The sequence below is a fragment of the Sturnira hondurensis genome, unplaced genomic scaffold (genome assembly GCF_014824575.4).
Source record: "Sturnira hondurensis isolate 20B ecotype Veracruz unplaced genomic scaffold, ASM1482457v3 Scaffold0004136, whole genome shotgun sequence".
Lineage (NCBI taxonomy): Eukaryota > Metazoa > Chordata > Mammalia > Chiroptera > Phyllostomidae > Sturnira > Sturnira hondurensis.
In genome coordinates, this window is record NW_028076767.1 from 12,439,914 (window position 1) to 12,465,556 (window position 25,643).

General features: G+C 35.9%; 1 pseudogene; it reads left to right on the forward strand.

Moving 5' to 3' along the window:
- Nucleotides 1–24,430: 24,430 nt before the first annotated feature.
- Nucleotides 24,431–25,400, forward strand: LOC118985875 (glyceraldehyde-3-phosphate dehydrogenase-like; annotated as a pseudogene).
- The last annotated feature ends 243 nt before the right edge of the window (nt 25,401–25,643 follow it).

Consider the following 25,643-nt stretch of genomic DNA (forward strand, 5'->3'; position numbering starts at 1 on the left):
CCACATTATGCAATAGAATACTACTCAGTCATAAAAAAGAAGGAAATCTTGTTCTTTGCATCAGCATGGATGGACCTGGAGAACATTATGCTAAGTGAAATAAGCCAGTCAGCTAAAGAGAAGTACCCTATGATTTCATTCATATGCAAGATCTAATGAACAAAGTGAACTAACAAGCAAAATAGAGATAGACTCAGAGAGCAGGCTGACAGGTGTTGGGAGCAGGGGCATGGGGGAGGTACAGGAGGGTAAATGGGGCATAAAAAGTGATGGACAGAGACTTGACTTGGGCTGTGAGCACACATACAGTATACAGATAACATGTTGAAGAACCATGTACCTAAAACTTGTATAATTTTTTTAACCAGTGCCACTCCAATAAATTTAATAAAAAAACAAAAATTAAAAAATAGTTATACTGATTAATAAGAATTTTACTCACAAAAACATGCTGACAGTAGTTTGATAGTTAAGAGAATATAGTTTCACAATTGATTGATTTAGACATGAACTTAGCATGTATATTAGCCAAATTTGTGAAAAGAGATCATGATACAGAGCTGTAAGTATTAAATGAATTAAGCAAAATAGTTGTCAAAAAGTAGGGGCCATTTTTAAAATCCAATAACATAAAGACCTTTAATTCAGAATTCATGGCTCATAATAGTATATTTTGTATATTTAAAAATAATTTATTGCCACAGGTAGTACTTGTGCCCTGGCTTCCCATAAAGAAAAGCCTCAAAGATATTGAAAATAAGAGGGTTTTATCAAGGACCTGCTTGTCACATTCTTACTCCTCCCAAATTAAACAACTACTACACCCAAAAGACTTGACATCTGAGCCCAGTATGAACAAATCGTTCCTTCTCTGCTCCGATTCCTCTGGCCAAGCTCAGCATATCTGCATACGAGGCAGAGAAGAAATGCAGACATCTCGCTGGAGCTGCCTAACTACTCACCTGTTAACACCAGCACCTGCCTGCCTGGAAAGGAGAGAGGACGAGAGATAGTGAGGTAGGAGGGACAGATGCCCAGCATGCCAGCTTTGTAAGGTGCTAAAAATACCACACTGGAAATGATGAGGCAGAGGATAAAAGGACACCCAGGTGCTGGCGCCTTGGGGGTGCTCAGAGCAGCCCTGGCGTTAATGCCCACTACCCTCATCACAGAGCAGTAATTGAGTGCCTTAGACAAGATTACAGGTTTGTTTCTTCTGGGAAAGGCATGGTGCCCTCCCCCTCCGTGTGCACTCTCAATTTCACCAGTGGGCAACTAAGACCTGCAATGATGGGGTGATGCTTTAATGCGTTCCTTTGTAAAGGTCCATTGTTAAACACTGGCCTGGAAATAAAAATTGGGAAAAGAAAGGGAATTCACTGTGCCCGTTCAGCTTAAACAGGCAAAGTTATTGTATGCAGTGAGAATACCATATCCTGATCGCCGGTGATGTGCTATTTAACTATCAGTCACCCACCTGCACTTTGATGGCTAAGCCTGAGTGAAGAGAGCTTTGATGGAGACGGGTGCAGTTTTAAGAGGAGTATTATAGTTCTGCCGCCCATCTGCTGGGAGCCAATAAGCATCAAAATAGAGAAAGTGAGAAGAGCTTCTTTTTGTCCTTTTTTCCCCCTTTTATAAGAGACTTAAACTAACAAAAGATAAGGTTAAAGACACTGGAAGCGTTCCTGCAAAGGTTTCAGTGGTTATTTATAGAAGTGGGAAATGGGAGCACCGCCGGAGCACGCAGGGTAAACACATTGATGGAAGACCTGGGTCCTAGGACCTACCCTGAATCTCCTCGGGACATTTACTAAAATAAGTACCATAAACTTTAAAAGCAAACCACTTAAATCCCCAGACAGAAAAAAAGAGAAATGTTTGGTAAGGAAACTTCACTAGCTGTGACCTTCTGCTGATCACTCAAAGCACACCCGCCACGGCAGAAAATAAATGACAGACAGCTCATTGGCAGGTGTGTCCCAAAGGACTAAACAACATAACGCGGTGTAGTTTGTAAAGGCATGGATATTTATCACCGCCGCCTGCATGAAGGACACACACTGTGCAAACTTTTATTAATGTGTTCCATTACTTTGGTGTGCGCGACTTCTTCCCAACATCCATTATGTAAATCAGCCTGGCATTTGGCACATTGCTTAATAAGGGTTGCAGTCAGCTATGCAAATACTTAATTATTATGGCACGCACCTACACATTAGCTTCTTTTATGGATTTTCTCCCATATTAAAATTATTTAAACTTAACCCTCCCTCCACGCCACTATGAGCAATCCTGGTCTGGTGCTAACTGGAGATACAGCCTATGCTTGTAAAAATACAAAGGCCGTCCTACTCAACTGAGGGACCCGTCCTGGGTTTCCCAAAGTAAGCAATGAAGAGAGTTGCTGTAAATTATTTATTGAGTATGTTTTTCAGAGTCCAGACAATAAAGCTATTGTTAATCATGTGACTAAAAATCTAATCACAATTTTCAAGAGTGATATTTTGTTATTCTTTGAAAACAGATAAATAATTGATGACAAATATATTTTAATGTGAAATTGTAAGTCATGAAAGATTGAAGACACACTTTAAATATACTTATTCATATGTTTTTAAAAAATAAACTTTAATGTGAAGCAACAATACATAGAAAAAATAAAATATTACATTAGTTTAATTAGAATGTTTTAATGTATATAAGCTTATTTAAGTTACTTTTACTTTACCATGTCACAATTTATGATGTATACTGCCTTATGAACATTACAGAAAGCTTGATTTTGCATTTAAAATGAATAAAACAAGGAATAAAATAAGACTGGGAGTAGGATAAAGTTATGGGTGCAATCAGGACGTACCCTTTTCTAGTAGAAAGTGGGTCATAATTTCACTCTGAGTTTTCTGGAAGCTAATTCACACTGGGAAACCCAATCACCGATATGATCTTCAGCAGCTATAAAATAGAAACAAAAAATCTGGTCAAGGGTAACTATTCTTAATTCTAATACTTGAGACGAAAAGCCCCCAATGTTTCTTTAACACATGGCTTTGTTTAGTGAACAGAGCCTTCATTACCAAACTTAGAGCAAACAAAAATCATCAATATGTTGCTCCACGATGTTTCTCACAGTCTCTCCATGTGGCCTTATTACCTAACCTCTCAATGAAGCTCAGTAAATGTTTTTTTCATAATGCTCTAAAAGTGTACAGTCCTTATACTCTGAATCCTGGAGTTCCAAGTCAGTGAAGAAAAAGTATTTTAGATTCCTTGGGTGTTTATATTAGATTTACAATTATTTTTGAAATTTACCTTGTGTTGACATCTATGGTTGATATCTGAAAAATTAAAGACAAAGAGTACCTGTATTGACCATTCTACAGTTCAGGGGAGATGAGACTTTGAAACTGAAGATAAAAATTGGGGGTGTACCTTAGAAAATGCATACTGCAAGACCCACTAACATATGGTAGCCAAGTCTTCTAGAGTACATTGTATTTAAAAGCTCTCATTCTCCTGGCTGGTGTAGCTCAGTGGATTGAGCATGGGCCTGGGAACCAGAGGATCGAGGTTCGATTCCCAGTCAGGGCACATGATTGGGTTGCAGGCCAGTTTCCCGCAGGGGCCAGTTCCCTGCAGGGGATGCATGAGAAGCAACCATACATTGATGTTTCCTTCCTCTCTCCTTCCCTTCCCCTCTAAAGATAAATAAATAAAATGTTAAAAAAAAAAAAAAGCTCTCATTCTGTCTGTCACTATATAGAGTTTTCAATCTAATCATATCAGAGATCATATCAATCAGATGTGACTGGGAAGAATACAGTATATGATTATTTTCTATCAAAACCACCCAGTGGAAATATAATATAAAAAAACTCTTAAAAATAACATCAATAAACTCATAAATAAAAATTTAATCCATATAACACTATAACACCACTTCCCCATTTTTTATATAATATGGAATAGCCTGGTGAGCTCGTTATCAATAAATATGCCTAACTCATTCATGCCCATTCCCAAGACCTTCTGAATTTTCATGTCCAAGGGCTAACCCGAATAAAATTTAGGGTTTTTTTTTCCCAGAATACTGCAGTGCTTGCTGTTTGGGGATAATTGTTAAAAATTATGAGGCTTTTCCCTAGATACTTAAGACAAATATGTGAGTTGAAGATACGGTATCTGCATCTTCTGAGATAAATCTTATGCATACAGATATTTGAGTATCATTACCATACCAGCACTGGAAGAATTAAAAAAATGAAAAACAAAAGTCAAGTATTATGTGGATGGAGCCACAATTATAGCAGTCTCTAAGATTTATCTTGGACTAATGCACTCTGAACTCAGATTATCTGTCCATAAATACACAGTTAAAAGAATTAAAATCCTAAAACTATTTTCCAAATTGCATGGTAATAGTATAGATAAATAGGTAAGGTTCTATAGGTAATAATCAGAAATAGCTCTTATCAACCTTCCATAGTCCCCTTCAGTTTAAAAAATATGCATAATAATACTAAAAAAGATATCAAAGAATTAAGGAAGTTTCTTGAATTATGAGGTCAAACCTATGTTCTTTCGAACCTAATTCTGCCACTAGCTAGCTTTATCATCTTGGACAATGTGTTGAACTTCTCTGAAACTCAATGCGCCCTCTGATGAAACAGCTGTAATAAAGTTGGGAATGCGAGCATTAAATGATATATTGTATGCCTTCCATAAATATGACTCTCTTTTACCTCCGCTTCTAGTCTAATGATGCTGTTTTCAAAAGTGTGTTCCACGTAACCCATTATACCATCTGGGTTCCTGCCCCTGCATTCATTCTTCGATGGCTCCTCAGGGCAGATGGTTCGACCTCGCTCTCCCTGGCGTTCAGAGAGACTGCAGTGCTGTGAGAAGCATGAGATCTCTGAGTTTGATAGGAATTCAAAGTTTGGCTCTTTACTTGATCTGCTCAACTTGGGGCCAATTTCAGCCTTAGTGTCTGATCTGTAAAATTCTGACCTCTTGAGATGTTATAGGGAATGAATTAGGTACCACAGTAAATGCCTGCAACACAGAAACACAATCGATGTTATCATTTTGCATCTTTGGTGGAGGGACCCTGTGTGGTCCCACCACCAGCTTTAGATGGAAAATTAACATCTGCCATTAGAAAACTCAGTTAGAACTAGGACTGAAATATCAAATTTAAAAATTTCACTTGACAAAACTTTAAAAGAAAATCTTCTAATATGGCATTGTTGTCATTTGGATAAAACACTTTTATGAAGTCGTGAGCATTATTAGATCTTTTAAGGATGAAAGAAATACCCAAAGTAATTAGCAATTTTTATTTCACAACAAATCATAGTTGTCTTCTCACTAAAGTATTGCACTGGGATTCAGTAGGCCTGAATTATATTCCCACTTCTGCTATTCTCTAGTTTTACGACATTGGAAAGTCACTTCACCTTTCTGTGTCAGAGAAAACTTATAATTAACTTTCATTGATATATAAGCCACCTCCTGCAGCAGCTGGATAACTAGAGTTATATTCCCCATCAGAATGTAAAATATTAAACATTTCCTATAAAGTATTTACTATGGATTGAATTTGGTATTTTTTAGAGACTGAAGTTTTATTGATGAAAAATAAACATATGTGTATTTTTTTGACATCACCAACTTCTCCTTCTTGGAACATATATCTTCACTATTTTTCTTTATTCAGAACACCCATCTATTTTCCTAAATGCCATCTCATTGTCTTCCCAATATTACTATTTAGTCCTCTTCCCCTTGCCTTATACTCCAAAGTTTACATTTTACCCTCTAATTAAAATTTACATTAGAATTTTAAATGTTTCTAGGATCACCTAGATTTCCTTTTTGAACTTTATTTTATTGATGATGCTATTACATTTGTTTCAATTTCCCCTCTTTGCCCTGTCCACCCAGCATCCCTCACTCCCTCAGGCAATCTCCACATCACTGATCATGTCCATGGATAAGTTCTTTGGCTTCTCCATTTCCTGGATTGTACTTTACATCTCCATGGCTGTTTTGTCAACAGTTGTTTATACTTCTTAATCCTCTCACCTCTTCACACATTTCTCCACACATCAAGATCATTTGGCAACCATCAAAATGCTCTCCATTTCCTTGATTTTTGTCTCTGTTCTTCTCCTTGGCTTGGTTTGCTTTTAGATTCAATTGTTGATAGATGTGTATTTTTGTCATTTTATTGTTCATAGTTTTCATCTTCTTTTCTTAAGTATGCCCCTTTAACATTTCATATAATAATGGTTTGGTGATGATGACCTCATTTAGATTTTTCTAGTCTGGGAAGCTCTTTATCTGCCCTTTGATTCTAAATGATAGCTTTGCTGGATAGAGCAATCTTGGCTGTAGGTCTCTGCTTTTCATGACTTTGAATATTTCTTGCCAATCTATTCTAGCCTGAAAAGTTTCTTTTGAGAAATCAACTGTCAGTCTTATGGGACCCTATAGGGAACTAACTTCTGTTCCTCTTGCTGTCATTAAAATTTTCTCTTTATCTTTAATCTTTGGCATTTTAATTATAATGTATCTTAGAATGGGCCTCTTTGCATCCATCTTGTTTGGGATTCTCTGTGCTTCCTGCACTTGCATGTCTATTTCCTTCACCAAACTAGGGAAGTTTTCCTTCATTATTTTTTCAAGTAGATTTCCAAATCCTTGTTCTTTCTCTTCTCCTTCTGGCACTCCTATGTTGGAACACTTCAAGTTGTCCCAGAGACTCCTTATACTATCCTAGATTTTCTGACATGCCAGAATATAATTTCTATATTTCCTAGATTAAATCTTCCATAAGTAATTAAGTTTCTGACAAGAAATATGACTTTAAATGCATGGTCTTCTTTATAACTTACAACATTCTATATGTGTTTTTTTTTCATATTTTCTTTAATCTCAAGGAGTTTATGTACCTGCTTCTTTTTTTATATTTCATTTCTTGCTCTTTAATTCTTTTCCTACCTAGTTTTGAATGAACATTGTAACAGTAGAAAGCCCTGTGAGAAAGTACCAATTTCTTCAAATGGGAATAAAATACCTATCATATAGGATAATTTTTAAATTAAAATAAAATCACAAAATAAAGAAACTGATCATTTGTTGACATGTAGAAGATAAATAATAAAATTTCCAACATCTTATACCATATATTCACCTGAACTCTGGTGAATATATATTTGCCTGGCCTTTTCTACTTAATTCTAAATTCTCTCATAATAACATTCCCTAATTATTGAGTCACACTGAAAATCATAAACATTATAAAATTTTAGGCTAAAGTTATAAAATATTTAAATTTCTAATTACTAGCAGTGTTTAATTTTATTCTGAAGATTCCTATTATAAATCAATAGTTTATGTTGATTTATTTTTTAATAACTCTAACATCTGCTTTCCCAGATTATGTAATTTACTGAATAAGCCAATCATTGGTAAAATTGTGAAAATTTAAGTAATATATTTTGTCAATAAACTCCTTTAGGCAAACCTCTGCCTCAGTAATGTAACCTACCAACCACATCACATCAAGTTCATTCTTACATGTCTGTCATGAAATCCTCTCAAGCTGAGGTTTAGGGCCCTGATTTTATTGCAGTGACTGAGTGATAATAAACACACTTTTAAGAGGCAGTGGAAGCCCTGGCTGGTGTAGCTCAGTGGATTGAGCGCGGCCCTGCAAACCACACAATCGTGGTTTGATTCCCAGTCAGGGCACATGCCTGGGTTGCAGGACAGTTCCCGGTTCCAGCAGGGGACGCACGAGAGGCAACCATACATTGATATTTCTCTCTCCCTCTCTCCTTCCCTTCCCCTCTAAGATAAATAAATACAATCTTTAAAAAAAAAATAGAGGCAGTGGAATCTCTGACCATCTCCAAAGCTACCAAACCACTGTCCCTCAATAAAACTGTTTTGCTAACATACAATCTATAAATGGACCTTTTAAAAGATATTCATAACTAATCAGCTAGAAAATAGGCTTAAAATATTTGTATTGTACGACCCACTTTTGCTGACATTAAAATGTTTACCTATAGGGCCCTGGCTATTGTAGCTCAGTGGATTGAGCGCAGGCCTGTGAACCAGAGGATTGTGGTTCAATTCCTAGTCAGGGCACATGCCTGGGTTGCAGACCAATTCCCAGCCGGGGACCCATGAGAGGCAACCATATACATTGATGTTTCTCTCCCTCTCTCCTTCCCTTCCCCTCTAAAGATAAATAAATAAAATCTTTTTAAAAATGTTTACCTACAAAGAGATCTCTTGAATTTGACATAGGCAAAGACTGCGATATATCTGTCAGGTGAACAGACTTTATTAGCCAACCTTAATGACCTGGGCTTGTTTATCAGCAAAATAGCCAAAGTTCAGAGTAGAGAATATACTGTTTTTTTAAAAAAAATTGAGGCTCACAAGAAGATATTCACATTTCCCTAGTATCTGTAAAATGCATGGAAAATAGAAATTGCTAGGTAAGTAAGAAGATTTTTAGCAGGGATTGGTCACTAACAGAAGCAGAATAACATGTGTGATGGATGAAAGACTTGATATAATCTGTCCAAGACTTAATTCCTGCTAACAGCTCACCTGCTTGTGAGAATGATAGGGAGTTAAAAACAGGGCCAGGGTACTTCATTGGGAGGTCTCTGGCAGTCTCCAATTTCGCTGCCTGCCACTTTGCATTCTCCAGGGCCATCACCTCCAGAACACCAGCACAGGTGCATATTACTTCAGTTTCTTGTTCCATTAAAATAGTGTTTTGTCCCACTTTCTCCAAGATGAATTCATAGAAATATTCAAATATACATGATGGTTTTTGCAGAGTGGAAAACATGAGGTGAAAGAGCAAAATAAAACCTTCTGAATTTTTACTCAATTGCTGGGGTAAATCACCCATAGCAATTTCTGCTTTTAAAATAAATTCTGCCACTGTAGACACCAACATGGAAGTCTCTCCTATCTTCCTTTGAAAAATATGGATATATTAATTATATTTATTTGTATTTAATTATAAGGAATATAGCATATTTCCTCTTATTCGTACTTACATCATTTTTTGATAGTGAAATAAATCTTGAATCTGTATTACAATAAAATGTAGAGGAACTTAAATTTCCCAATTATTCTTCCATAGCTTAAAAGATGACCTACTCAGCTTACAGGTGACCAGTGAACAATATGCACTCTCCATTTATAGTCAGGTTAGCCATTATTACCAGTAGAAATCATGTTTAAATGAACATGGTACTGTACTGTTCACCCTAAGTCATTCTCCAAAAAATACAAAGTACATCTTTAAACTTTGTAACCATTCTCTGTAACTTTCCCAGAACTACAGAAACGGAAATACTAGCAATCACTTGATCACCTATGTAGGGTAACATTTTCTATCTTAAGAGTCCAAACTGAAGAAAGGATTATTATTTTAAATAAATCTATATGTGAGAACCCTGGCTAGTGTGGCTCAGTGGGTTGAGTGCTGGCCTGTGAACCAAAAGACCGCCTGTTCAATTCCCCGTCCGGGCACATGCCTGGGTTGTAGGCCAGGTCCCCAGTTGGGGATGTTTAAGAGGAAACAGTACATTGCTGTTTCTCTCCCTCCCTTTCTCCCTCTTTTTCTCTAAAAATAAAATAAATAATTTTTTTAAAAAAAGATAAATGAATAAATAAACAAATCCATGTGATAGATATTTCATTCCTATTTGAAAAAAGAAGCTTCCTATTGTATCATGCTAATTCCCAATTGAATCACTAAGCAGCATTAAGAAAGAAAATGTAAAAAAGGAGACTGCAGATTTCTTGATAAACAAACATCTACTATAGATAACAATGAATACACCAATGTCATATTTCAAATTTTTAGGTAAAAGTTCATCATTTTAAAAAATTAACTAAGCATATCTCAGGGTAAAAGGGTTTGACCCCAATTTCAGCTTGTGGGGTTCTCTCCAATACCACCAAGCAATGCTGTGACACCCACTGGGTGTCCTACAACTTAACTCCATTATGACACATACCCAGAGATAGTGTCAGATCCCACAGATTAAGGCAGGACTCAGCACTACAAGACTTTCCCCCGAAAGACGTACACATCAGAGACCAGTCACCAGTCCCAGTTTTATCACCTGCCCTTCCCACTGACCAACCAGCCTCTATAGATCAGAGGCTCCAAGGACCCCCTCCCTGCGTTCCAAGTCTGTTCTAGAGTGGCTCGAAGAACTCAGAGAAACATTTTGTTACATCCCCAGTGTGCTATAAACCGTTATAATTCAGTAACAAACAGATAGAAGAGATGCACAGGGCAAGGTATGGGGAAGGTCTTGGGGCTTCCCTGCCCTGTCCCAGCATCATTTTCCCCAAATCTCCACGTCTTCAGCATCCTGAAAGCTCTCTGAATCCTGTCCCTTTAAGTTTTCATGGTGGTTTCATTACATAGGCACGATTGATTGAATCAATGAACATTAACGATTGTCTTCAATCTCCAGTCCCATTTCCCCCTTGGAGGTCAGGGGGGTGAGACTGGAAGTTCCAACCTTCTCATCACAGGCTTGGCTCCCCTGGGCACTAGCCCCCATCCTTTGGAGCAGTCCGAATGTTGCCTCATTAACATAACAAAAGACAAGCTTTCCACTCCCATCATTTAGAGAATTGCAAAGGGTTTAAGCCTTCCAGGAATAGGATTAAGACCAAATGTATACGTGCTCTAATAACTGCCTCTTAACACAAAAGTCCCCTTTACCATGTGTCTCGCTTCTCATCCCCCAATATTTAAGCTTTTCTTCATAATCAAGCATCTGGAACACATTTTATATACACACAGGCTCCTTCATCTTCTTCCAGTTCATTTTCTCATTCTTTCAAAACATTCATCTTTCTTCTCAATGACACTGCATAAATGTACTCTGGAGAAAGTCAAGAGTGGACTTAGTCCTGTCGTGTCCATTGTCAACCCTGAGTCTTTTCCTGGAAACTCAGTCACACAAAACAGTCTTCTGAGATCCTTTCTCATCTTGTGTTCCATGATGTTAGAAAGCAACAGTGTCTTTCAGCTTTTCTGCCTGCTTCTCTGCGTTCTCCTCTGTCTTACACTCTACTTTCTAATTACTAAATACGGCAGCTCTTCACACTTGGTCATGACCCTCTTCACCCTTTCTCTCTCTCTATCTCTTCATAGAGAATCTCATCCATAGCCAGGCTTTTACAAACCAGCCTTACAATAATAATTCCCAAATCAACACGAAGCTCAGACATGTCTTCTTAGTTCCAGACTTGCATACACACCTGTATACTGTCAGTTCCCTTGGCAGACAATGGAGTGAAAATGGCTTTCTGTGTGTCCCTCTAACATGCCAAGTTCTTCTTTCCCATGCATAAAACAGTTCACCCTTACTCTGTGCAAGGTTTTCTTTTCCTCACTGTCCAGATGTAAACTTAAATGCCATATCCTATGAGATTTTTTCTTTGACTTTGGTCTAAATTAGATTGTACTCAGTTACTTTTCCCACAGCAAACTGGTCTTTTCTTTGATTGTTCTTCATCTTCATATATATCTTCCTACCCACCAGCCTTACCTGGTGGTGAGGATCGTCTCTGCTTTAGTCATTGTTCCTACATAACACAGGACCTAGCACAGAATAAGTGTTCAGTGTGGATTAATTATATGGATAAATAAATATATTTTGGATAGTTTTTCCCAGGGAAAAGAGAAAGAAAATTGAGTCTCGTTTCTGTGATTCTTCTATTAACTAAATAATGTGAACCTGAGCAAATCATGCCATCTAACTTTCAGATTTTTTTAATATCTAGAATTTAATGATCAATTTGGATCATTTCAAGTATTAAGAGTTTTATAATTCTGATAAGAGAAAACAATGCGATAGCTTAGATCTACAGTACTAAAGAATAAAATCTGTAGATTTTGAAACTTGAATGCTTGGTTTGACAAAAAAAAAAAATCAAATCCAGAGATTTTTAAGGGCATGTGGAAAGTTTTAGAAAGAAACTCAGTTGTTTCTAGATTCAAGCACACTGGTTCATTGCAGAACTCTTGTGGGTGTGGAAGTAGAGTGTTTTCATCCTGATATGTAAGAAAAAATGAAATATGCATGAGTGTGTTTGTGTGTGCTTTCACAGGAAGCATATATAAATAACCAGAACACTTCTATAGCTTCGGAGTCTAATAAACTAGTGGTTGTTGGCTTGCAACTCCATAGCCAGTCAGAAGCCTCAGAACCTACAGGAAATGAAAGGCTGCCAGAGAAGCTGACCAATGAATTCACTGTTTTTGCCCGGACTGTTAACACTCTTCTTTTCAGAGCTGACTTTTTCTCTGGGCCAATGTATCAAGTCACTTGCTCTTTTAACTTAGACTTGGTGAATCAGCCAGAGAAAAAGAAAGAATTCATAAAAGGGAAACTATTAGGATTGCCCTTGCAAAACATTTTTTTAAGAGTTGGCCTTGCCTCTTTTTTTCTTTTTTTTTGTGGGGGGTGGGACAGCCTGGAGTTGCTCTGGACTCAGACTTTGGCAGCCTAATGTTGAAAAAATTTGTACATTTTATTACTCAATTGTTTGAATAAAAATAATATTTTACAATTTAATGGGTTATTAATTATTTCTAAAATAAAGACATCAATTTAATATCTCTACAAAATTAAACAGATCCAGGACAAGTCATAAGTTTTAATTATATTACTTATTAAGGATTTGTAGATGATTATTGTGAGTCTTAAAGATATTTACCCTTATAATGCAATGTTTTCCCCGTGAGAAGTTTCATATGTGAGTAACTATCTGGTGTCAGTAGTACTTTATTTAAAGAATCTGTTTTTAAAAACTGTCTCATAACTGATATATTTTTCTCTTGCTTAATGTTTGTGTGTTCAATATCTAGCCAAAACTTTAGAACATGATAATGTTCATTTTATTTGTTTCTTTCTTTTTTATCTGCTTAATTTGAAAATAAATTTATCTTACCTAGCTGTATGTATGTATGTGTGTGTGTGTATATATATATATATATATATGCATATATATGTATATATATATAATATTCAACCAGTTTCAGAATAAATTTGGTTAGAAATGAATGTAAATATGTACTTTAATTTAGGATATGTTAACAAAATAATAAAATTAAATAAAATGCATAATAATATGAAGTAAGCAGACAAAAACATTTTTGTAATCAGTGAATTTTGACATGTCTGAGGAACTCGTAATGGTAAGGGTATGGAAAGGCCTGCACTGGCTGGCTCAGATGGGGTGGGTATCGTCCTACAAACCAAAAGTCATGGGTTTGATTCCTGGTCAGGGCACATGACTGAGCTGCAGGTTCAGTTCCTGGCTGGGATGCATGCTGGAGGCAACTGATCAATGTTTCTCTCTCATATTGATGTTTCTTCTCCTCCCTTTCTTATCTCCCTTTTCCTACTCTGGAATCAATAAAAGATTAATAAATAAGTAAATAAAATTTTTAAAGGGAATATGGAAAGACCCATTAAAGCAACAACAGCAACAAAGCAGTAATAGGAGTAAAGATAGACAAAATCTGGTCAGAAGACAGCAAGCAATGTGATGGAGTTCAAAGGTAAGGTTCAAAATGAGTAGAGAATATCCAAAGCATAGTGAATATTTGGCAAACTAGCCAAGAAGGACAGCTGGGAATTAGTTAAGGGAAGATAAAATGAATATGAAAATAGCATATCTCTCAAGGACAAAGGCAAGTTCAAAGCTAATGATATCAGGTTAAATACTACTGAGGAAGTAATGTTTGAATTCATTTGGGCCGATGTAAATCCTTAAGGAGTCAGCTCAGAAAGAAGGCTGCAAATCCAGGGTTTAGAACTGGTGTCCAAAGTAGAGCCAAGACAGGAATACAACAAAGGCAGTGTTACGTCAGGGTGAGCATCTGTAATTGAAACCGGGCATTAAAATTCAAGTAATAAATGGAAAATTGGACAACGCAACAGCAAAAATGAACAAAACCCCGATATCTGATAGAGGTGCGTATGAGCTCATTACAGCATAAATGAAATGGCTTTCTAACCTAAACACTTAACTTGTATAGTCTGTACCATGCTTCTGTGAGGGTGTCACAGGCCTTAGTATAGATAGAAACCCACGTTCCCTGGGAGCTCTAATAAGCGGAGATCATGCAGATTCAAAGGCAAATCAGATCAGGACTGAGTCAAAAATAAAATTTAAGCCACAAAATAGGGTTGGCTTTTCTTTTTACTACCAAGCAAAGATAATTATACTACTATTTCCCCCAATCTCATCCTTTGCAGTCTCATCCTTTGACTATTACTGTGTATAAAGCGTGGGTCTCTTGTCTTTCCCTATCTCCTAGATATGTGTCAGACTAATCTTTCCAAAGTGCCATTTCTTTAATTATTTTTCCCATTTTCAAGAATGAACTTAGTATTCTCTATTTCTTTTTGGGAAAAAATGTCCTTAAATGTTTTTGCTTCATTCAAGGACCTTGCACTGGCTATGTACTTTGCTCCCAGGGAGGGAGATGGCTCTGATGCTCACCACTCCTAACACTCTCCATTTTCCCCTTTAAAGATATGTGAATTCATTGTCATTGTCACTACTTTTAGTTTGCAATTATATAAATTTAATCATTATTGAACTTTTTCATCTGTTTATATTTTATTTATCTGACGTGATTTTAAGTATTTAAAGAAGAGTTCTCAGTTCAAAGTACACTCAATAGAAGTTCAGCAAATAGCCAGTGAATTGGACATATTCAGCCAGTGAATTTTCAATTAACCAAAAGGACTTGATTAATTAGTATGTTTTATTACTCTGCATTTTATACAACTTCCCTCTCAATAGCATATACAACTAATGACTCTTGCTTCTACCATTTTTTCTAAAATCCTAAAACATTTTTGCTGTTTTCTCCCTCTCAATTTACTTATTTTGCCAACCTCTTCAACTTCCACTTGGAGAAAAATGTTATGCTTATTTATAAAATTAGTGATAAGCAATGTTTGAATCAGAAGTAAGTTTTGAACATCTTAAAACAACAAGAGTGACAGTGACACCATGGGAGAGACTTTCATAGGGGCAACCATGAGTAAACTTATGTCCTGAGACACTCTGAAGATTCTCACTTTGCCTTCCCATCACATGACTAATGTGAGACTCTGGCAGTGAAGTAAAAGATGGCTTCATTAATTGATTCCCAGGCTTGTATTACACAAGTCCACCAGCATCCAGGTGTTCACAGGTGAAGTAAAACCAAGGGACTAATGAGGAATATGTCAACATCATTGGACAGCTCTATCGGTACTAGTATTATAGATTCTGCTGATTTTAACCTCCAAGTGACCCATCTCTCTTCTTTAAGACTCAGTTACTGGCAAACTCTAAGTGTCAAACTCTCCAGGTGATGAAGAACAAAGAAAAATATAAGACCAAAAGCAACTAGATGTTGCAGCATAGAATATGTGCATTCTTTTTACTTTTATTTCTGTGCCCAGAGAGAAATCTCAGTAGTACACTGTTGGGTTTTTTAAAAACCTCTTATTTATAACAAAAATGATAATATTATAAAAGCTATAGGAAGACTTGGTCTCCAATGAACTTACTACACTGAAAAAAATTGCAGTTTTTATATCATTGTGCACAATCAAAGACCCAGTAGCTGTTCAGTGACACAAGACACCATACATCATTCTAGCAGTGACTACCAAAATATACAGCTACTTTTATTACCTTAGTTCCTTTCTAAAAACTTTACATAGCATATAGCCTTTCACATAAAGTCAATGCAGTAGGAAAAATAAGCAGCTACCAGACAGGAATTTACTTTCAAAAAGAATACATATACATCAAATGTACATTCTTATTTTTGTCTTAAAGGGAGAAAGATTAATGTGGTCTGTTTATCTATTTTTTTACTGAGAGAAATACAAACTTTGGCCTCTAATTTTACACATATATATGTAATTATATACAATGCATAATTATATGTTTATGTATTTATGTATGATTTTTATATAACACATGTGTTTATATATGATTTATAATTACATATAATATTTACATATAATGCACGTGCATGTTTATATATGAATATATGAACATACTAACACAAAAATTTACGTTTGTGTTTATATATATTTATATATTTGTGTGTATTTATTTATATATAAAACTGCAATTGTGGTAAATTAAACTTTAGCCACCTTAATAAGTTTGCATTCCAAATGCCAGGTGTTCCCCCAAGTCTCTATCAGGCTTATCCAAATCATGATGCAAACATCCATCTCATTGTTTCATTTTTTAATTCTATCATAACCATTTTTTTAGGATTTTTAGTTTTAGTTTTATTAAAGATTGCTTCCTCTTTAGACACTTTGCTCTCCTTGCTCTGCTGCTTCTGTGTAGCCAGCTTAGCTCCTCTGTTCTGACCCTTTCTGTGAGCTGCGGTGGTCTCCACCAGCTCCCCTTTTTCTCATTGTAAAGAACACAACTCTCTTCCTTAAACACCCAGGACATCAGACCCATACCCACAACAGAGAGACTCATTTCTGCCCCAGAGTGTCTCTCTGAGCAGATATGACTTTCAGGCCACAAAATCAGTTGTGCAAACATCACCTCTTCTCTTTGCTACTTATGAACCACTATGATTTCACATGTGTGTACTGTTCTCCCAGGAAGGAGAATATATGACTCCATCATGGCAGAAGTTTTCCGTTTGTCTGCATTACACCATGCATAAAGGTTTGACAGTACATTAGTGAGGCATTTCTACGTATCACTGAAATGACCCTCAGCCTTGTCTCAATGACTGCTCCTGTCTGGGGATGCCCTGGCATGGGAGTAAACTAAATCTGTGAAGGGCACAATAGCCCTGCCTGCCCACACGCACCAGGCGTCCATTCCTGTCTAGTAATTTTCCACATCGTTGGTGCTCCCACATGAAAGTTTAGCTCAAGTCATGTTACTCAGGGAAACTCAGATCTCTCTATTCTTCTCCTCCAATGTAGAACAGTCTATTTCATTTGGGGAAGAAATTTAACTCAACCACCAACACTTCTGTTCTTCCATTATCTAGATCTCTACACAGGGATCCTCTACCTTCATTTGGGCAAAAATAAATTCCCTTAGAATTTTGAAAAATCCAAGCTGGTAAAACTCAAAGATTATCTTGGCTTTTTGCCCCTATGTATAACTAAGAGTTAAGTGAAAAATGTCACATAGTTCTGTGGATAACAAAAAAGGAAGAAGAAGAAATTAAAACATAAGTTTATATTTCAAAGTGATATCTATCCAGAAAGAATATTTTTAATAAAATACACATTTCTCTCTCTCTGCCTCTTTCTCTCTCTCTCCAAACACAAAGAAACTTTGGTACTCTGAATAATATTTTTCTATATCATCATAAGTTCATTAAAATTATCTACTGTTACATTCCAACAATATTAATTAATCATAACTGCAAAATGGCATTTTTAATTTCAGGCATATAGCTATAGTCTCTAATCAATCAGTTGTTTAAAAGTAAAAATTATATTATTTCATCTTTAAAATATAAGCATTAGCTTTGTGTCTTCCATATACAGACATTTAATAATAAATTGGTGGATGAGTGAATATACACATACACACAATTATTGGAAGTCTATAAAGTACCTACCATTTGGTAGATTAATTTTTCTTCTCTCTCCACTACCTTTAACTAAACATGAAATGTGCACAATTATTACCAGATGAATGGTAGTAAATGTTCAAAGTTTAAAAGGTCTAGTGTTTCAAGCCATTGTTTAAGGCACTGTAGAAATGCACTGACAATTGAGTATAGCATTATTCAAAATCTGGTATTTAGGGCGGTTTTAATCTTGATTAAATAGCCAACATCATATTAAACACGAAACTTTTGCAAGATCTAACAGGACAAGGTATGTATCAGAATCATCATTATCTGATTCATTTTCTTTCTTTTTTTTTTTTTAAAGATTTTATTTATTTATTTATTTTTAGAGGGGAAGGAGAGAGGGAGAGAAACATCAATGTATGGTTGCCTTTTGTGCATCCCCTGCTGGTAGTTAGCCTGCAAGGAACCGGTTTGCAACCCAGGCATGTGCCCTGACTGGGAATCAAACCGCGATCGTCTGGTTCGCAGGCCCGCGCTCAATCCATTGAGCTACGCCAGCCAGGGCTCTGATTCATTTTCAACTATAGGCATGACTTGGTGTGAAAAATCTTAAGTGTTTAACATCTTTAAATTATCCATCAATTGCAGTAATAATTAAGTAGACATTTATGACATGAAAACACACATGCACGCAAAAATACTGCACACAAATGTTCATAGGACCTACACTTACACAGCTAAAATCAGGAAATGGCTCTGATGTCCTTCATCAGATGGATGGTCAAACAAGCTGCTTCAGGACATTCATTTCCAGAAAATACTACTGGGTGGTTAAAAGAAGGACCTATTCATATATGCAACAATTTTGATGGATCTTCAGAGAATTCTGTTGAGTGAAAAAGCCCAATTCTAAATAGTGACAAATGGGATGATTCCATTTATATAACATATTCAAATGACAACATTCAGGCAGAAATGGAAAATAAATCGGTGGTCGACAGGTAGTAGGTATAGTCAGGGTTGAAGACAGCAGAGGGGTTGTAAAACTGCAACACGTGGATTTTCACAGGACTGGAACTCCTCAGTATCCTGATGCAGCTGTAGATACAAGACACTGTGCAGGGTAAAACAGTACAGAGCTCAGTGCACGCACACACATGCACCCAAACATGTATACATAAAATTGAGGAACTCTCAAAAAGATTGATGAATTGTTCTAGTGACAACACACTTGTTGTGGTATTGTAAGATAACTTTACAAAATATACCACTGGGAGACATGGTTTAAGAGACATGGTATAGGAGATCCCTCTGTGTTATTTTCTACAACTGCATGAAATATATAAATATATCAATGAAAGCTCAATAAAAATACAACTTTTAAAAATTAGTCAGTGCCATTGCAAAAGTAAAATGCAAAAAAGAATGTCGATTGGAAGAGCTACTTTACATATAAAATCCATTAGTAGTTACTTTAAAATAGTTAAAGAAATAAATTGATAATACAATTATTAAGAGTTTGCAAAATAATATAAGCATAATGCCTCAGTGATTCAACAATTGTCTGTTGAAAATAATAAAACATAAAACAAGAGATCAGGTAATGCAAGTCTTTTCAGAATTATTCATTCTACTCTTATACCATAATAATAAGTAATACAATCTATAAAAACTGATTAGATATTTAATTAAGTTCAGGCCATGAGTTAAGTTAGGAGAGAAGGAAAAATAATTTCATAATTGTATATGACAATATTCATGAGCAACCTTTTTCAAACTAGACATAATGAAGAGTGTAAGTCATATAGAAAACAATAAGTAAATGTTTGAGGAAAATAGGTTATCCCCAAAATAGCATATTTTACAACTAGGATCACTTGAAAGACAACCTGTATTTAATCAAAAATATGTGTTAAAGTGATCCAAAATAAATGTATCAGTTGAAAGTGCTGAGAAATCCATGTTCCTTCTCTGTAATACCAGACTTAAAATTTGACTACTGAAATTTTAAAAATAAACTTGTAATGAAAATTTAATATTTTTAATTAAAATCATTAATTAATTTGTTTTTTCAACCTAAAGTTTTTTTAGATGCTGCTATTTGGGAATTTGGAAGGAAAATATTTTAGATACCCTATGAAGACCAGTAGATTTTGATTACTAATCTTGAGTAGTTCATAGATGCCTAAAAGCCCGTAACAGTGATTTTATCAGTACCTATCACATGCAAGCCATGTTGGATAGCAATGCTTCTCCATCTATACTGTGCATGCAAATCACAGGGAGATCTTATCTATATGCAGGTTTTGATTTATGTCTGAAGTGGGCAAGGGATTTTTTTATTTCTAATAAGCTTCCTAAAGTCCTGGCTGGTGTAGCTCAGTGGATTGAGTGTGGGCCTGTGAACCACACAATCGCGGTTCAATTCCCAGTCAGGGCACATGCCTGGGTTGTGGGCCAGTTCCCAGCAGAGGACTCACAAGAGGCAACCATACACTGATATTTCTCTCCTTCTCTCCTTCTCTCCTTCTCTTCCCCTCTTAAGATAAATAAATAAAATCTTTTAAAAAAAGGCTTCCTAAAGATACTGGGTGTGCATGTCTAGGCACACACTTTCAGTAGCAATGTTGTGGGACATGCAAGTTTTAAACATATATTTTTCAGTTAAGAATCCTCTAGGCATACATAGGAAAAATGACATTAAAATACACACAAAATTTTTTTTGTTAGAGCTGAATGTCCCAGTAACTTCATCTGTATTGGGGGAGGGGATAAAGTGAATTAGGTTTCTGGATCCTATTGCTGCAGATTTCCTTTATGGGTACTTTTCTTTCACGTTGTTCTTCTAGGGTTTATGCCAATTAAAGCCAAAAGAAATAAATTTAACATGGTTACAGATTAATGAATGTTGCAATTTTAAGAAAAGGACAAGAAACCAGACACACTAAAAAAGTGAATCTTTTTTAAAATTTATTTAATTGTTGTTCAAAAAAGTGAATCTTAATCATGCCAACCATTGAGAAGCTTAGGAAAATATGGGGACAGTTTCCAAGAAAGAGTATATGAGAGACAAGCTATTCTAGGGAGAGAGGTGTCCTTGAAGACATGCATGCAAGAAAAAGCTACACTAACAAATGAGAGAAACAATAAATATAAGAAGAACTCTACTTGGCTAACTTGAAAGTTGGTGCTACAAAAGCCTGAAACTTAAATAGGTAACTAGGTCAGGTTACTAGGAATAAATACAAGAAAGGACTATTACTTTGATTTTAAAAAAAATGGACAAGCAAGGACAAAAGTAAATTTAAGTGCAAGTTACAAAAATAAACAGCAAGAAAACAAGCTCAGTGGACAGAAAGCTAATAACAAAACTAAGAAAAGTAGAAGATGGAAAATTCCATCTACAGAAAAATAAAGCAGCTATCTTTTTATATGCAAAAACTGAAGTAAAAATGTTTAGAAGATACAGGTTTTATATTTTGTCAGTATGTTTTTTGAACAGTAAAATCTTTTGTTGAATACATTGTATGTTGACTTTCTAGTAAATATTTTTTAAATATTGATTTTTTGTTTTTTTCTTTTTTATTGTTGTTCGATTGTGCCATCGCACTTTTTCCCCAATTTGGGACTAAAATTAAAAAAAAATAAAATGCTTACAATGGAGAATAATTTTGGATTGCATTAAATGAGGAAAAAGTTTGAAACTTTCATTAAAAGTTAAAACTGAGAAAGGATCCTCAAACCTAGAATGTAGAAGATAAAAATATATGTACGTGCAAGAAATGTTTGTATGATGTATTCATGGGATTAGAAAACACATACATTATTTTATTTTATTCATTTTATTTTTTAAATACTTTTGATTTTTATTGTTGTTCAAGTACAGTTTTCTGCTCCCCCCCCACGCTAACCTTCCCCACCCTTCCTCTGTTTCTACCCCCTTTTATTATTGTCCATCTGTCCTTTACAGTTGTTCCTGTAAACCCTTTGCCTATTTCCCCCATTATGTCCTGCCCTTTCCCTTCTGGTTACTGTCAGCTTGTTCCCAATTTCAATGTCTTTGGTTATATTTTGCTTGCTTGTTTGCTTTTTTGATTAGGTTCCAGGTAAATGTATTTGTCCCTCACCACCTGGCTTATTTCACTTAGCATAATGCTTTCTAGTTCTATCCATGCTGTCACAGAGGGTAGGAGCTCCTTCTTTCTTTCTGCTGTGTAGAATTCCATTGTGCAAATGTACACCAATCCAAAAGAACCTATGCACCCCAGTGTTCAAAGCAGCACAGTTTATAATAGCCAAGTGCTGGAAGTAACCTAAGAGCCCATCAGTAAGTGAATAGATCAAAAAGAAAACATATACATTAAATAAACCAGACCTACATGAATGGAATAAATCTATCCTCATATTGGCAAGTAGGTAGTATGATTAAATAATTGATAAATGGGTATATATTTACATAAAAAGAAAAAAATCCAGAAAATTGGTATAGCAACTGAAGAAATGGTTTCCCTAACAACCATAATTATAAAGAAATAATGAATCTGATGTATTTGTATAGGTCATAAGACAGCTACTCTAGGGACAGTGATTTCAGAAAAAAATAATGTGTAATGAATCCAACAATATGATCATAAATGGCACATATTTGTCAAATTTGCAGAATTCCCAATAGGTGCAAAGGTATAAATTGAGATAGATAAATAGTAGAGAGGTAGTTGGGAAGCTAGATGACAGATGATAGATTCAATAGATAGATGTTAGAAGAATGGATGCCACCCAAGAAAATTGCACCATACCAATTCATAAGCCCATTTGTATTGTACAACTGTGTACTGGAGATGCTGTTGGAGCCCCATCCACGCTTCCTTGACACTCACTAGTCTAGCCTTTGTCAGTGACATTCAACCGCCAGTACCCCTGACTCTCCATGAGAAGACTCCCTCTAGGACCACAAATGTGGGGTAGGATGATAGTGTAAGACAGATAACTCTCTGGAGGGTACTCATCTGCCAATAACAGATAAATATTGGGAGAAGAGACTTCCCAGCTTCCTAATTCCTCAGATGGCAAAAGTTGTAGATAAATTATACACAGTCCTTTGAAGTTCCCCAGCAGCGCTGAGCTCTAGTTTTACACAGTGATAACCAGGCTTTCTTCCCTGTCTCAAACAGTGGGTTTTCCAACCAGTGAATCCTGAGACCACCTCTTAGAGTGATTCCTTTGTACTTCAGTTCTTGCCCTGGTGTCTCTGGAGGAACACAACTTACGGCAGCATCAGCCCGTGTCCAAACATTCCTCAACACTGATGTTACTTGTTTACATTTAAATTGTTGGCAATTTGATAGCAAAATATTACATATCATGGGTATATAATTGGCATTTTAAAAATTGCTAGTAAATTCCATTTGTTTTCTTACTTATTGTTCATTCCAAATGCCTTTCTTGAATTGCATTAGTTCATTCTACATTTTTAGTGAAAATAATTATTTATTCATATTGACTGGAATGATCACAATATATTAAGTAAATAAATCATTTGATTATAATACATATTTCACAGTGCTTTCTAGCATGTGCTTGAGATACATTTATGTATCATGCATTTGTCATTACAGATTATGTAGTCAAATCAATCAAATGTTTAATTTATGTTTAAATGTTTAATAAATATTTAGAACTGTTTTTTAAACAGTTCTACCAAGAAAGACCTTGATGATCCATGATTTGTATGAGAGAGGGAAACTAATAATAGTTTAGTACAACACTCAACTGTAAAAGGCATTTATATATTCATAAAAATATTAATCAAAATAATGGATTTTAATCTAACCAAAATTACTATAAAACTTTATTAGGATGATAGTGGGATGGAAAGAGTGCAAATGTGTGAGAAAGGAATAGAAAAAATAGATATTTTTCCCTACTGAGAGTTCAAAAGAGTATATTTAAAGCTGAAAAAAGCATGATACTCCATAGAAATGTGGAGATAAATATAAGTAATCAGATAATATAACTCAAATTGGTTGTCTTTGTTATTTTGTTTAACTTTGTTGACAGACCTACTGAGTTTTGTAAACTGTGTACAAACCCAGTGGTGATTAAAAGAAGTCCTAAAAACAAAAAAAAAGAGAGAGAATTTGGATTATATATATTTAATTCATAAATAACAACTTTATTGTATTCCTTTGATACCTAAAGTATATTTGACTTGATTTTCTTTGCAAACAATTAAAATTTTTATCTCCTTACTCAGACTACCTATATTTTAATTCACTTTGCCCAATGGCCTATGACCAGAAATTATAAGAATTGATTACCTTATTTTCTGCTCTCAAAATTTTTTTTTATTATTTTCTTATTAAACATAGTACTTGCCTTTAGGGAAAAATATGTTTGCCCTATGTCATTAATGATTTTTGTCAGTATAAGATTTGAATATTATCACATGTCTTGTTGGCAAAAATTTGATCATGCAGTTTATCTCATTTAACCTATTAATGTAGTAAGTTACAATAACATACACTAATATTAAGGCACAATATAATTCTCAGGAATATCAGGATGGGGTGGGATCAGGTGAGGTTCATTTGGATATACTGCTGGAATTTCATATTTTGTTTATAATTAAATATTTTATGATATTTTATACTATTTAGATATCAAAGTTACATGGTCCTTCTAAAATAAATAGAATAGGCTCTCTACTTCTCCTGTGTAATGGACAACTGTGTCTTCCTGCACAGTGAATGCCAGCCACAACCTTGAGACAGGATGGTCAAGGTCCAAGTGAATGGATATGGCTATATTGGGCACCTGGTCATTAGGGTTGCTTTTAACTCTGGCAAAGTGAATATTGTCACCATCATTAACCTCAAATACATGGTTTACATGTTCCAGTGTGACTCTACTTATGGCAAGTTGAAAGGCACAGTCAAGGCTGAGAAAGGAAAATTTGTCATCAGTGGAAAGTTCATCTCCATCTTCTAGGAGCAAGGCCCCACTGACATCAAAGGGGGTGATGCTGATGCTGAATATGTTATGAAGTCCACTAGTGTCTTCACTACCTTGGAGAAGGTTGGGGTACATGAGAAGGGTGAAGACAAGGGGGTCACCATCTCTTCCCCTTCTGTGGATGCCCCCATGTTTGTGATGGGTGTAAACCATGACAGGTATGACACCTCCCTAAAGATTATCAGCAATGCCTTCTTCACCACCAACTGGACAGGGTCATCTGTGACAACTTTGGCATCATAGAGGGACTTATGACCACGGTCCATGCTATCACTGCCATCCAGAAGACAGAGGGTGGCCCCTCTGGAAAACTGTTGGCCAGGGAGCTGCCCAGAACATCATCACTGCTTCCATTGCTGCCATCAGGGCCGTGGGTGAGGTCATCCCTGAGTTGAATGAGACATTCACTGACATGACCTTCCGTGTCCCCAATCCTACTGTGTCAATTGTAGATCTGACCTGCCTCCTGGACAAAGCTGCCAAATGTAATGACATTGAGAAGGCAGTAGAGCAGAAATCAGGGAGCCCCCTCAGGGGCATCCTGGGCTATACTGAGGGCAAGGTTGTCTCCTGCAACTTTAACAGTGACACCCACACCTCTACTTTTGATGCTGGATCTGACACTGTCCTCAATGACCACTTTGTCAAATTTACTTCCTTATATGACAGCAAATTTGGCTACAGCAACAGGGTGGTGGAACTTATGATCCGCATGGCCTCTAAAGAGTAAAAGTGCCCTGGGAGAAGAGAGGCCCTCAGCTGCTGGGGAGTCCTTGCCCCAAATCAATCCCTGAACACACTGAGAATATCCAGACTTCAATTTTGTATCCCAGACACCCTGAAGAAGAGGAGGAACTTAGGGAGCCCTACCTTGTCATACACTATCAATAAAGTTCACTGTACACACCCAAAAGAATAAAAATTAAAAAATAAAATAAAATAAGCGAAATGTTTTCTTTCACTTTCTATACCT